Source organism: Canis lupus, chromosome 15 (genome assembly GCF_011100685.1).
Source record: "Canis lupus familiaris isolate Mischka breed German Shepherd chromosome 15, alternate assembly UU_Cfam_GSD_1.0, whole genome shotgun sequence".
Taxonomy (NCBI): domain Eukaryota; kingdom Metazoa; phylum Chordata; class Mammalia; order Carnivora; family Canidae; genus Canis; species Canis lupus.
In genome coordinates this window covers 194,106-206,504 of record NC_049236.1, presented here as the reverse complement: position 1 = coordinate 206,504, position 12,399 = coordinate 194,106, and the positions used below count along the sequence as shown (strand labels likewise).

The following is a 12,399-nucleotide window of genomic DNA, read 5'->3' as shown; positions in this document are numbered from 1 at the left end:
ACTGCCTCTCTCTGTGTGTCTGTCATGGGGAAATAAATAAAATCTTAAAACCAAAATAAAAGAAATCCTGTGCCTACCGCTTGCCCGGGTTTTGAGTCCAAGATGTGAGCTAGGTGATATAGAGATCCACAGCCAAAAATGAAACTGGTTTTAGGTCCATGGGACTTCTGAGGTGTTAGATAGAATATTTGTCACACTGTAGGAGCACCACCATGGTCCAGATCACAAGGAAAGCCCCGCTGAAGGTGAGCTCACAATCCAAAATTAGGAAACAGACGAGCAAACAATCCATGTGAGGGATGGTCAACAGGTATAAAAAAGGGCATATTTACACAAATACTTCACCAATAATTTCACGTCATGAAAGGCGTAGAACAAGAACTTGAAATTCTATGAAAAAGTACAAGACACTGAAGAACAGATGCCAAAACAAACAAACAACGAAACCAGCCCCAGAAAGAAAAATGGAGTCATTGAGATAAAGAAATCAGTGGATAGTATACACTTCAGATGGACACCACGAACTTTTTAAAGATTGTATATATGTAATCACGAGAGACACAGAGAGAGACAGGTAGCGACACAGGCAGGGGGAACGCAGGCTCCAGGCAGGGAGCCGGCTGTGCAGCTGGATGCCGGGACTCCAGGATCACGCCCTGGGCTGAAGGCAGGTGCTAAACCGCTGGGGACTCCAGGATCACGCCCTGGGCTGAAGGCAGGTGCTAAACCGCTGGGGACTCCAGGATCACGCCCTGGGCTGAAGGCAGGTGCTAAACCGCTGGGGACTCCAGGATCACGCCCTGGGCTGAAGGCAGGTGCTAAACCGCTGGGGACTCCAGGATCACGCCCTGGGCTGAAGGCAGGTGCTAAACCGCTGGGCCCCACAGCCATGCCCAAGATGAAGGATTTGAACCAGTGCATGCGGGCAGAAAAATGTGAGACTCCACAAAGGAAAGGTGCGACTGACGCTTGAAAGTCCTCTTTATTTATCCACGCAGCACACAGGCTGGGTTTCAGGAACGAGGCTGAGATGCGCGCTGAACACTCCGTGTGGCGATCATCTTCTCCCAAGCTCCACACTTTAGCGTTGTGGAGCGCGATATCGCTGTGCACCCTGACATGGTTCAGCCTGTGGTCATCACGTTCCGGGCTGACCCAGAGAGGAGATCGTGGGCATCAGAAGGACGCCCCAGGGGGAGGGAGGGCGACCTGGGTTCAAAGTCCGTGGGGCCTGGGCCAGCACACCACAGGGGCTCAGCACACGATCACAGGATGAAAGAATGGACGTTGTTGACGTGGTTACACGGAGAAGCAACAGCAAGCGCTCTGACACGTCCATCTTAGAGAAGCTGTAAGATTAACTTACACAATTAATTGAATGGATGCATTTTCCTCAAATTTACCAGGAGGGCAGAAGTTGCAGGTGTTGGAGTGTGGCTTCCCCAGTGTCCCCACATTGGGAGTGGCATGGTCTCATGTCCGGGGTGGGGGGGGGCAGAAGCTTTGCTATTGGAGTGGGGGGCAGGGGGCCCTAAGATACATTGGGGAAAATGGAGCTCTCTCAGGCTCAGCACCCCTTGTGGAGGTTGGGCTTCCCCGCTGGACCCTTTGGTCTTCCAGTCTGCCCTGAAGGGTTGATGCCCCACTGCCGAAGAGAAGCTACAGTAAATGAGGAGCTTTTTACTAAGGCCTTCCTTCCTTCCTTCCCTCTCTCCCTCCTTCCTTCCTTCCTTCCTTCCTTCCTTCCTTCCTTCCTTCCTTTCTTCCTTCCTTCCCTCCTTAATTTCCTCTCCCTCCTTGCTTCCTTATGTCCCTTCTTGCTTCCTCCCTTTCTTTCTCTGGCCTTCAGTCCACACCTCCCTCCCTCCCTTGCTTTCTTTGAACTGAGCCCTTTACCCCAATTCCCCTGAGGCAGCCCTGTGACAGAGACACCTGCCTGGACTAGAGTTGTAGAATGGGGTGAGAGTGCCACGCCCCACAATAGAAAGGTAGAGAGGCAAGGGCTATGGAATTTTGGTGCTTGTGGTAAGTCTGGTATCCGGTAGCAAAATTATTCTTACCAGTTCTTAAAGGAGTCATGGGTATTCCTGGCTCTTTTGCCTGTCATTGCAAAGTATCATCAGCTTCTCACCTTTCCTAAAGATATGTGTCTGAATTTTGATTGAGATTCCACGGAATCTATTTATTTTTTTATGAAAACGATTTTAATTTGTATTAGTATAAATATATATATATAAATATATACTTAATGTATATCTTTATCAACTGTTTATTTAACATATATATAAATATATATACATATATCATCTGTTTATTTGATGCTATCACCTCGAAAGGATATGGATGTATACTTTACTTCTAGGCTTTGGTGCATGCCATTTTCTGGGATTCAGAGGTTCAAGGGTCAGAGCTTCAATGAGATCATAAGGGGGGGTTGCCTTCTTTTTTGCAGGAGATATTTCTCAAAGGCAAAAAGTCCCTAGTCCATTTCCACAAATCCTTGGTGCAGAACAATAGAGTCTTGGAGGAACCAGACCAAAGAACCTTGAGCCATTCTATGTCTATAATTGGGGTCTTGTGCTTGTGTGGGAGTTCTTAAAGGTCACCCATTCTCGCATTCACTTTCATCCAGGGCAGATCAATAGGACTCACCTGTGTAGAGATCAGATGACATGATTTCCACTCGCTCTTCTCTACCTTGTGTCCCTGGTCTTGCTGTTTGCTCTGTGGTCACAGACCAAATTCCATGGAGAAACCAGTTATAAATGTAGAATTCATTCAGGCCGGCTAATTAGGAAAGAGAGGAAAGAAACTGGTTTTCTGGCAGAGACGATCTCGCTAAAGGTATCTCTGGCATCTGAAGGCGATTTACAAGGGTGAAGGTAACATACAGAGAATAGTACGATAACCATGTTGTGGGTGAAAACGCCATCATGGACAAGGCTTACCCTGCAAGCTAAATGTTGATTGGCATTGTCTTGAGTCTCAACATTCACCAAGGGAAGCTCCTGGGGATCGATTGTTCTGGCAATTCTGGATGATATCAGAACCGCCCCACTCACAGGGAAATGATCTCTCCAGGATAGGATTTGTGAATCACAGAGGTCTGGATGGAGTTGGCTGGAATGTTGGGGAGCAGAAGACTTTAACGTCTACTTAGGGCTGGGAGGGGGAGTAGGATCAAAGAACAAACTGGAGTAATGGAGAACAGTAGAGAGAAAAGAGGAGCGGGTGCTGGAGGTTTTGGAAGGAATAGAGGAAGTTTTGGGTGGGGAAACCTGTACATTGGGGCGGCCAGGAGGGACATCACTATGAACAGGAGGGAAAGAGATAGGCTTATGAGTTGAGAGAGGTGGCTGACGCTGGGGAGTGTTCTGTGGACAAAAAGAGTTACGTACAAGAGGAAACGGCCTTGGACAATGAGAGAAGGAAGGAAAAGAGTGGGTAGGTGGAGCTCGGGCTCGAGAGGAGGAAGGAAAAGAGTGGGTAGGTGGAGCTCGGGCTCGAGAGGAGGAAGGAAAAGAGTGGGTAGGTGGAGCTCGGGGTCGAGAGGAGGAAGGAATAGAGTGGATAGGTGGAGCCCTGGTTTGTGAGGAGGAAGCAAAAGAGTGGGTAGGTGGAGCTCGGGGTCCAGAGGAGGAAGGAATGGAGTGGGTAGGTGGAACCCTGGTTCGTGAGGAGGAAGCAAAAGAGTGGGTAGGTGGAGCTCGGGGTCCAGAGGAGGAAGGAATGGAGTGGGTAGGTGGAGCCTGGTGTCGGGAGGAGGAGGGAATAGAGTGGATAGGTGGAGCCCGGGGTCCAGAGGAGGAAGGAATAGAGTGGGTAGGTGGAGCCCGGGGTGGAGAGGAGGAAGGAATAGAGTGCGTAGGTGGAGCCTGGGGTCGAGAAGAAGAAATCCGAGGCAGCTTTTGTGTCATTTCTCCAAGGGCGTTTGGCTAGTTACTCATCTTGACCAAATGAGTAACTGGACATAAGCTCAGACTTACCCCATTATTTATGTCCCACGCCAGGCCGCGCATCATCCCCTGGCTCAATGCCCATTATGATATGTGTGTGCCCCTCCCTCTGGGCACGTCAGCAGGCTCACCAGCCAGGGACATGGCCCCGGGTGCGAGGTTGGAGAGTGATCCCAGGAAATAGCAGACAGAAGAATGTCTGTCATAGGAGACAGACAATTGTCATAGGAGTCCCTAGGCCTTGGGAGAACATGTAGTGTTGCCCCTCACTAGGCAAAGATCGATCAAAGGGCTGTGCTGCAGTCAGGGCCTGGGCACCAAGAGAATGCATCGGAAGCAGGTGTGGGTAAAGTGGGAAGTGCATGCCTCCAGCTAGTTAACTTATTCCCTTCTCCAGAGCCCTCTTACATCACTTAGGTCACTCCATGAATATCAGTGATATTATTAAGAAGTCCAGGTGAATACCTGGAAAACTTCCTGTTTCCTTAGTCGGTTTCATGATTTCCTGGCTTTAACTGTAACCTGGATTTTCCATGAAAATACCACTTCCTTTGCGTATGTCTTAAATAGGGACCCTTCCTCCCAAACTCTACAGTTCTTCGAGCTGGGGATGTACAGTATTTTCCTTGTTTCTTCTGACACCTTCAAGCTATTATTACTCTTCCTCATTAGGAAATCTCTTGTTCCATGGAAACTTTGCTACTCACCATTTCCCTGGCACTCCAGATGTAGATACCCGTTTTTTTCTATGAGAAATTTGCGCTTATCTCAAAGTCTTAGTCTCGAGGCCATCATCGTTTTGAACAAAAATATTTATTTATTAGAGAGAGTTAGCCAGAGAGAGAGAGAGAGAGACAGAGAATGACAGCGAGAGCAGGACGGAGGGAGGGAGGGATAGAGAGAGAGAGTGAGAGAGAGAGAGAGGGAGGAGAGGCAGTGTGTGTGAGAGAGAGAAGAAGCTGGGGAGGGGCAGAGGGAGAAGTAGAAGGAGACGTCCCACTCAGTGTGGAGTCTGACATGTGGTGATCCCAGGAACCCAGGATCATGATCTGGAGCAGAGGCAGATGCTCAACGCACTGAGCAACCCTGGCACCCCTTGAGTCCATCATCTTGAGTGACCTCAGCGTCCATGTAGATGATCCCATTGAATCTACAGTGTCCATGTAGATTCGATGCTTTGTTTTCTCCTTTGATTTCTTTATCAATAATATCCACATATCCATTCCACCTTAGCTGCTTATGGCCATACCTGGTGTTTTCCAGTACCCAAGAATTATCCCACTTCTGAAATCATGTACTCATACATTGCATTTTCTGACTACCACTTCCTGAGCTTGCAATGTAATCACTGAATTGTTCTTACTTCATGGGGACTACAACCAGTGACCCTTCCTTTCTTCTTATTGATTCTGATTCCTTTTATGTTGATTTCTCTCCTCACCCACTTCAGAATCTCTGATTCCTAATTTCAATGATTTTCTTACCAAAGTCTATGCTCTCTTGCCAGATCTCTTTGTTCTGCTTTCTTGGGCAGAAAATCCCCAGTCTGACAGACTCCAACAATTTGACATTCTGATGTTGATGAATGCTGCTGAACAAAATGTCATACAACGAGGAAGATAGAAAAAAGTAACCGTAATTCTCAATGCCTGTAAGACTGTTCACGGTGAGATTTTTTTTTTATTAGAGTTGAGAAATATGCGAGACAACCTTAATGCACGTCAATAAGGACTTAGGCAAATTGTGGTGCAGCCACGAGAAAATGCTCCGCATCACTTGCCATCAGGGAAGTACGAATCGATCCCACAATGAGATACCACCTCACACCAGTGAGAATGGGGAAAATTAACAAGGCAGGAAACCACAAATGTTGGAGAGGATGTGGAGAAAGGGGAACCCTCCTGCACTGTTGGTGGGAATGTAAACTCGTGCAACCACTCTAGAAAAGTGTGCGGAGGTTCCTCAAAGAGTTCAAACTAGATCTGCCCTACGAGCCAGCAATTGCAGTGCTGGGGATTTACCGCAAACATACAGATGCAATGAAACGCCGGGACACCTGCACCCCGATGTTTCTAGCAGCAATGTCCACAACAGCCAAACTGTGGAAGGAGCCTTGGTGTCCATCAAAAGATGAATGGATCAAGAAGATGTGGTGTATGTATAGAATGGAATATTACTCAGCCATTAGAAACGACAAATACCCACCATTTGCTTCGACGTGGATGGAACTGGAGGGTATTATGCTACGTGAAATAATTCAATCGGAGAAGGACACACATTATAGGGTCTCACTTGTTTGTGGAATATAAAAATAGTGAAAGGGAACAAAGGAGAAAGGAGAAAAATGAGTGGGAAATATCAGAAAGGGAGACAGAACATGAGAGACTGGTAACTCTGGGAAACGAACTGGGAGGGGAAGGGGAGGTGGAGGTGACTGGGTGAAGGGTGCCGTTGGGGGCGCTTGATGGGATGAGCACTGGGTGTTGTTCTGTATGTTGGCAAATTGAACACCAATAATAAATGAATTTATATAAAAAAACGACGGTGCAGCCAATCCTAGAATACGAAAAGGAAATGTCCAGATGTAAAAAATAAGGAGAGACAAGCAGCTGAGGTTATGTTAATGGCAGTCTAGGATGCAGGGGCGTGCAGATGATAAAAGTTGTTAACTGCTAGGGGCTTGGTGTTTGCTGCTTATCTGGAAGTAAAACAACTGTCGTCACTAAGAATTGGAAAGGTCTCTGACTGGTATCTGAGTTAAACATAATTTCCCCTGAGATACCAAAATCCTGTGCCTGGGATGCCTGGGTGGCTCAACCGCTGTGCATCTGCCTTTGGATCAGGGATTGATCCTGGGGACCTGGGATCGAGTTCCGCATAGGGCACCCTGAAGGGAGTCTGCTTCTCTCTCTGCCTGTGTCACTGCCTCTCTCTGTGTGTCTGTCATGGGGAAATAAATAAAATCTTAAAACCAAAATAAAAGAAATCCTGTGCCTACCGCTTGCCCGGGTTTTGAGTCCAAGATGTGAGCTAGGTGATATAGAGATCCACAGCCAAAAATGAAACTGGTTTTAGGTCCATGGGACTTCTGAGGTGTTAGATAGAATATTTGTCACACTGTAGGAGCACCACCATGGTCCAGATCACAAGGAAAGCCCCGCTGAAGGTGAGCTCACAATCCAAAATTAGGAAACAGACGAGCAAACAATCCATGTGAGGGATGGTCAACAGGTATAAAAAAGGGCATATTTACACAAATACTTCACCAATAATTTCACGTCATGAAAGGCGTAGAACAAGAACTTGAAATTCTATGAAAAAGTACAAGACACTGAAGAACAGATGCCAAAACAAACAAACAACGAAACCAGCCCCAGAAAGAAAAATGGAGTCATTGAGATAAAGAAATCAGTGGATAGTATACACTTCAGATGGACACCACGAACTTTTTAAAGATTGTATATATGTAATCACGAGAGACACAGAGAGAGACAGGTAGCGACACAGGCAGGGGGAACGCAGGCTCCAGGCAGGGAGCCGGCTGTGCAGCTGGATGCCGGGACTCCAGGATCACGCCCTGGGCTGAAGGCAGGTGCTAAACCGCTGGGGACTCCAGGATCACGCCCTGGGCTGAAGGCAGGTGCTAAACCGCTGGGCCCCGCAGCCATGCCCAAGATGAAGGATTTGAACCAGTGCATGCGGGCAGAAAAATGTGAGACTCCACAAAGGAAAGGTGCGACTGACGCTTGAAAGTCCTCTTTATTTATCCACGCAGCACACAGGCTGGGTTTCAGGAACGAGGCTGAGATGGGCGCTGAACACTCCGTGTGGCGATCATCTTCTCCCAAGCTCCACACTTTAGCGTTGTGGAGCGCGATATCGCTGTGCACCCTGACATGGTTCAGCCTGTGGTCATCACGTTCCGGGCTGACCCAGAGAGGAGATCGTGGGCATCAGAAGGACGCCCCAGGGGGAGGGAGGGCGACCTGGGTTCAAAGTCCGTGGGGCCTGGGCCAGCACACCACAGGGGCTCAGCACACGATCACAGGATGAAAGAATGGACGTTGTTGACGTGGTTACACGGAGAAGCAACAGCAAGCGCTCTGACACGTCCATCTTAGAGAAGCTGTAAGATTAACTTACACAATTAATTGAATGGATGCATTTTCCTCAAATTTACCAGGAGGGCAGAAGTTGCAGGTGTTGGAGTGTGGCTTCCCCAGTGTCCCCACATTGGGAGTGGCATGGTCTCATGTCCGGGGTGGGGGGGGGGGCAGAAGCTTTGCTATTGGAGTGGGGGGCAGGGGGCCCTAAGATACATTGGGGAAAATGGAGCTCTCTCAGGCTCAGCACCCCTTGTGGAGGTTGGGCTTCCCCGCTGGACCCTTTGGTCTCCCAGTCTGCCCTGCAGGGTTGATGCCCCACTGCCGAAGAGAAGCTACAGTAAATGGGGAGCTTTTTACTAAGGCCTTCCTTCCTTCCTTCCCTCTCTCCCTCCCTCCTTCCTTCCTTCCTTCCTTCCTTCCTTCCTTCCTTCCTTCCCTCCTTAATTTCCTCTCCCTCCTTGCTTCCTTATGTCCCTTCTTGCTTCCTCCCTTTCTTTCTCTGGCCTTCAGTCCACACCTCCCTCCCTCCCTTGCTTTCTTTGAACTGAGCCCTTTACCCCAATTCCCCTGAGGCAGCCTTGTGACAGAGACACCTGCCTGGACTAGAGTTGTAGAATGGGGTGAGAGTGCCACGCCCCACAATAGAAAGGTAGAGAGGCAAGGGCTATGGAATTTTGGTGCTTGTGGTAAGTCTGGTATCCGGTAGCAAAATTATTCTTACCAGTTCTTAAAGGAGTCATGGGTATTCCTGGCTCTTTTGCCTGTCATTGCAAAGTATCATCAGCTTCTCACCTTTCCTAAAGATATGTGTCTGAATTTTGATTGAGATTCCACGGAATCTATTTCTGATTTATGAAACGATTTATGAAAACGATTTTAATTTATATTAATATAAATATATATATATAAATATATACTTGATTATATAAAGTATAAATATATACTTGATTGAGATTCCACGGAATCTATTTATGATTTATGAAACGGTTTATGAAAACGATTTTAATTTATATTAATATAAATATATATATATAAATATATACTTAATGTATATCTTTATCAACTGTTTATTTAACATATATATAAATATATATACTATATATATATATATATCATCTGTTTATTTGATGCTATCACCTCGAAAGGATATGGATGTATACTTTACTTCTAGGCTTTGGTGCCTGCCATTTTCTGGGATTCAGAGGTTCAAGGGTCAGAGCTTCAATGAGATCATAAGGGGGGGGGTGCCTTCTTTTTTGCAGGAGGTATTTCTCAAAGGCAAAAAGTCCCTAGTCCATTTCCACAAATCCTTGGTGCAGAACAATAGAGTCTTGGAGGAACCAGACCAAAGAATCTTGAACCATTCTATGTCTATAATAGGGGTCTTGTGCTTGTGTGGGAGTTCTTAAAGGTCACCTATTCTCGCATTCACTTTCATCCAGGGCAGATCAATAGGACTCACCTGTGTAGAGATCAGATGACATGATTTCCACTCGCTCTTCTCTACCTTGTGTCCCTGGTCTTGCTGTTTGCTCTGTGGTCACAGACCAAATTCCATGGAGAAACCAGTTATAAATGTAGAATTCATTCAGTCCGGCTAATTAGGAAAGAGAGGAAAGAAACTGATTTTCTGGCAGAGACGATCTCGCTAAAGGTATCTCTGGCATCTGAAGGCGATTTACAAGGGTGAAGGTAACATACAGAGAATAGTACGATAACCATGTTGTGGGTGAAAACACCATCATGGACAAGGCTTACCCTGCAAGCTAAATGTTGATTGGCATTGTCTTGAGTTCTCAACATTCACCAAGGGAAGCTCCTGGGGATCGATTGTTCTGGCAATTCTGGATGATATCAGAACCGCCCCACTCACAGGGAAATGATCTCTCCAGGATAGGATTTGTGAATCACAGAGGTCTGGATGGAGTTGGCTGGAATGTTGGGGAGCAGAAGACTTTAACGTCTACTTAGGGCTGGGAGGGGGAGTAGGATCAAAGAACAAACTGGAGTAATGGAGAACAGTAGAGAGAAAAGAGGAGCGGGTGCTGGAGGTTTTGGAAGGAATAGAGGAAGTTTTGGGTGGGGAAACCTGTACATTGGGGCGGCCAGGAGGGACATCACTATGAACAGGAGGGAAAGAGATAGGCTTATGAGTTGAGAGAGGTGGCTGACGCTGGGGAGTGTTCTGTGGACAAAAAGAGTTACGTACAAGAGGAAACGGCCTTGGACAATGAGAGAAGGAAGGAAAAGAGTGGGTAGGTGGAGCTCGGGCTCGAGAGGAGGAAGGAAAAGAGTGGGTAGGTGGAGCTCGGGGTCGAGAGGAGGAAGGAATAGAGTGGATAGGTGGAGCCCTGGTTTGTGAGGAGGAAGCAAAAGAGTGGGTAGGTGGAGCTCGGGGTCCAGAGGAGGAAGGAATGGAGTGGGTAGGTGGAACCCTGGTTCGTGAGGAGGAAGCAAAAGAGTGGGTAGGTGGAGCTCGGGGTCCAGAGGAGGAAGGAATGGAGTGGGTAGGTGGAGCCTGGTGTCGGGAGGAGGAGGGAATAGAGTGGATAGGTGGAGCCCGGGGTCCAGAGGAGGAAGGAATAGAGTGGGTAGGTGGAGCCCGGGGTGGAGAGGAGGAAGGAATAGAGTGCGTAGGTGGAGCCTGGGGTCGAGAAGAAGAAATCCGAGGCAGCTTTTGTGTCATTTCTCCAAGGGCGTTTGGCTAGTTACTCATCTTGACCAAATGAGTAACTGGACATAAGCTCAGACTTACCCCATTATTTATGTCCCACGCCAGGCCGCGCATCATCCCCTGGCTCAATGCCCATTATGATATGTGTGTGCCCCTCCCTCTGGGCACGTCAGCAGGCTCACCAGCCAGGGACATGGCCCCGGGTGCGAGGTTGGAGAGTGATCCCAGGAAATAGCAGACAGAAGAATGTCTGTCATAGGAGACAGACAATTGTCATAGGAGTCCCTAGGCCTTGGGAAAACATGTAGTGTTGCCCCTCACTAGGCAAAGATCGATCAAAGGGCTGTGCTGCAGTCAGGGCCTGGGCACCAAGAGAATGCATCGGAAGCAGGTGTGGGTAAAGTGGGAAGTGCATGCCTCCAGCTAGTTAACTTACTCCCTTCTCCAGAGCCCTCGTACATCACTTAGGTCACTCTATGAATATCAGTTATATTATTAAGAAGTCCAGGTGAATACCTGACAACTTCCTGTGTCCTTGGACGGTTTCTTGATTTCCTGTTTCTTGAATTTCCTTGCTTTAACTGAAACCTGGGTTTTCCATGAAAATACTGCTTCCTCATATCTATTCAGTCCTTGTTTTTGTGGATTGTTCCACGGGACTTCTTAAAGGGGAATTTTAGGAGTCCCCCTTAAAATTTCTTGCAGAGGTGGTTTGGAGGTCACAGATTCTTTCAGTTCCTGCCTGTCTTGGAAGCTCTTTATCTCTCCTTCCATTCTGAATGAGAGCCTTGCTGGACAAAGTATTCCTGTTTGCATGTTTTTCTCATTTAGGATCCTCAATATATCCTGCCAGCCCTTTCTGGCCTCTCAGGTCTCTGTGGAGAGGTCTGCTATTACACTAATACTCCTCCTCATTAAAATCAGGGATTTCTTGTCTCTTGCTGTTTTAAGGATCTTCTCTTTATCTTTGGAATTTGCAAGCTTAACTATTAAATGTCGAGGTTTTGAATGGTTTTTATTGACTTTAGGGGGGATCTCTCTATTTCCAGGATCTGAATGCCTGTTTCCATTCCCAGGTTAGGAAAGTGTTCTGCCATGATTTGTTCAAATACATATTCTGGACCTCTGTCCCTTTCGGCACCCTCGGGAACCCTAATTAAACGTAGGTTTTTCTTCCTCAGGCTGTCACTTATTTCCCTTAATCTATCTTCATGATCTTTTAATTGTTTGTCTCTTTTTTCCTCAGTTTCCCTCTTTGCCACAAACTTGTCTTCTATGTCACTCACTCGTTCTTCCTCTTAGTTAACCCTCGTCGTTTGGACTTCTAGTTTGGATTGCATCTCATTCAATTGATTTTTAATTTCTGCCTGATTAGATCTAAATTTGTAGTCATGAAATCTCTTGAGTCCTTTATTCTTTTTTCTAGAGCCACCAGTAGCTTTATAATAGTGCTTCTGAATTGTTTTTCTGACATTGAATTGTAATCCAAATTTTGTAACTGTGGGAGAGAGAACTGTTTCTGATTCTTTCTTTTGAGGTGAGGTTTTCCTTCTATTTATTTTGGTCAGTGCAGAGTGGGCAAAAACAAGTTGTATTGGGAAAAGATAAAAATAGCGGAGAGAAAGTAGGTAAGAAAAGAGAAAAAAAGAAAAAAGGAAGAAAA

The 12,399-nt window shown here is 46.9% G+C and overlaps 1 long non-coding RNA gene across 2 annotated transcripts; it reads right to left on the bottom strand.

Annotated features, from left to right (window-relative positions):
- Nucleotides 1–844: 844 nt before the first annotated feature.
- LOC119877008 lies at nucleotides 845–10,809 on the bottom strand. 2 transcript variants are annotated; one of them, XR_005370049.1, is made up of 6 exons: nucleotides 9,821–10,809; nucleotides 9,525–9,659; nucleotides 8,784–8,901; nucleotides 6,955–8,082; nucleotides 2,653–2,787; nucleotides 845–1,349 (listed from the first exon to the last, which is right to left on the bottom strand). It is a non-coding gene; the product is annotated as an uncharacterized LOC119877008 (long non-coding RNA). The 2 variants fall into 2 exon arrangements; XR_005370048.1 differs by lacking the exon at nucleotides 8,784–8,901 and having other exon boundaries at nucleotides 868–1,349.
- Between the last annotated feature and the right edge of the window lie 1,590 nt (nucleotides 10,810–12,399).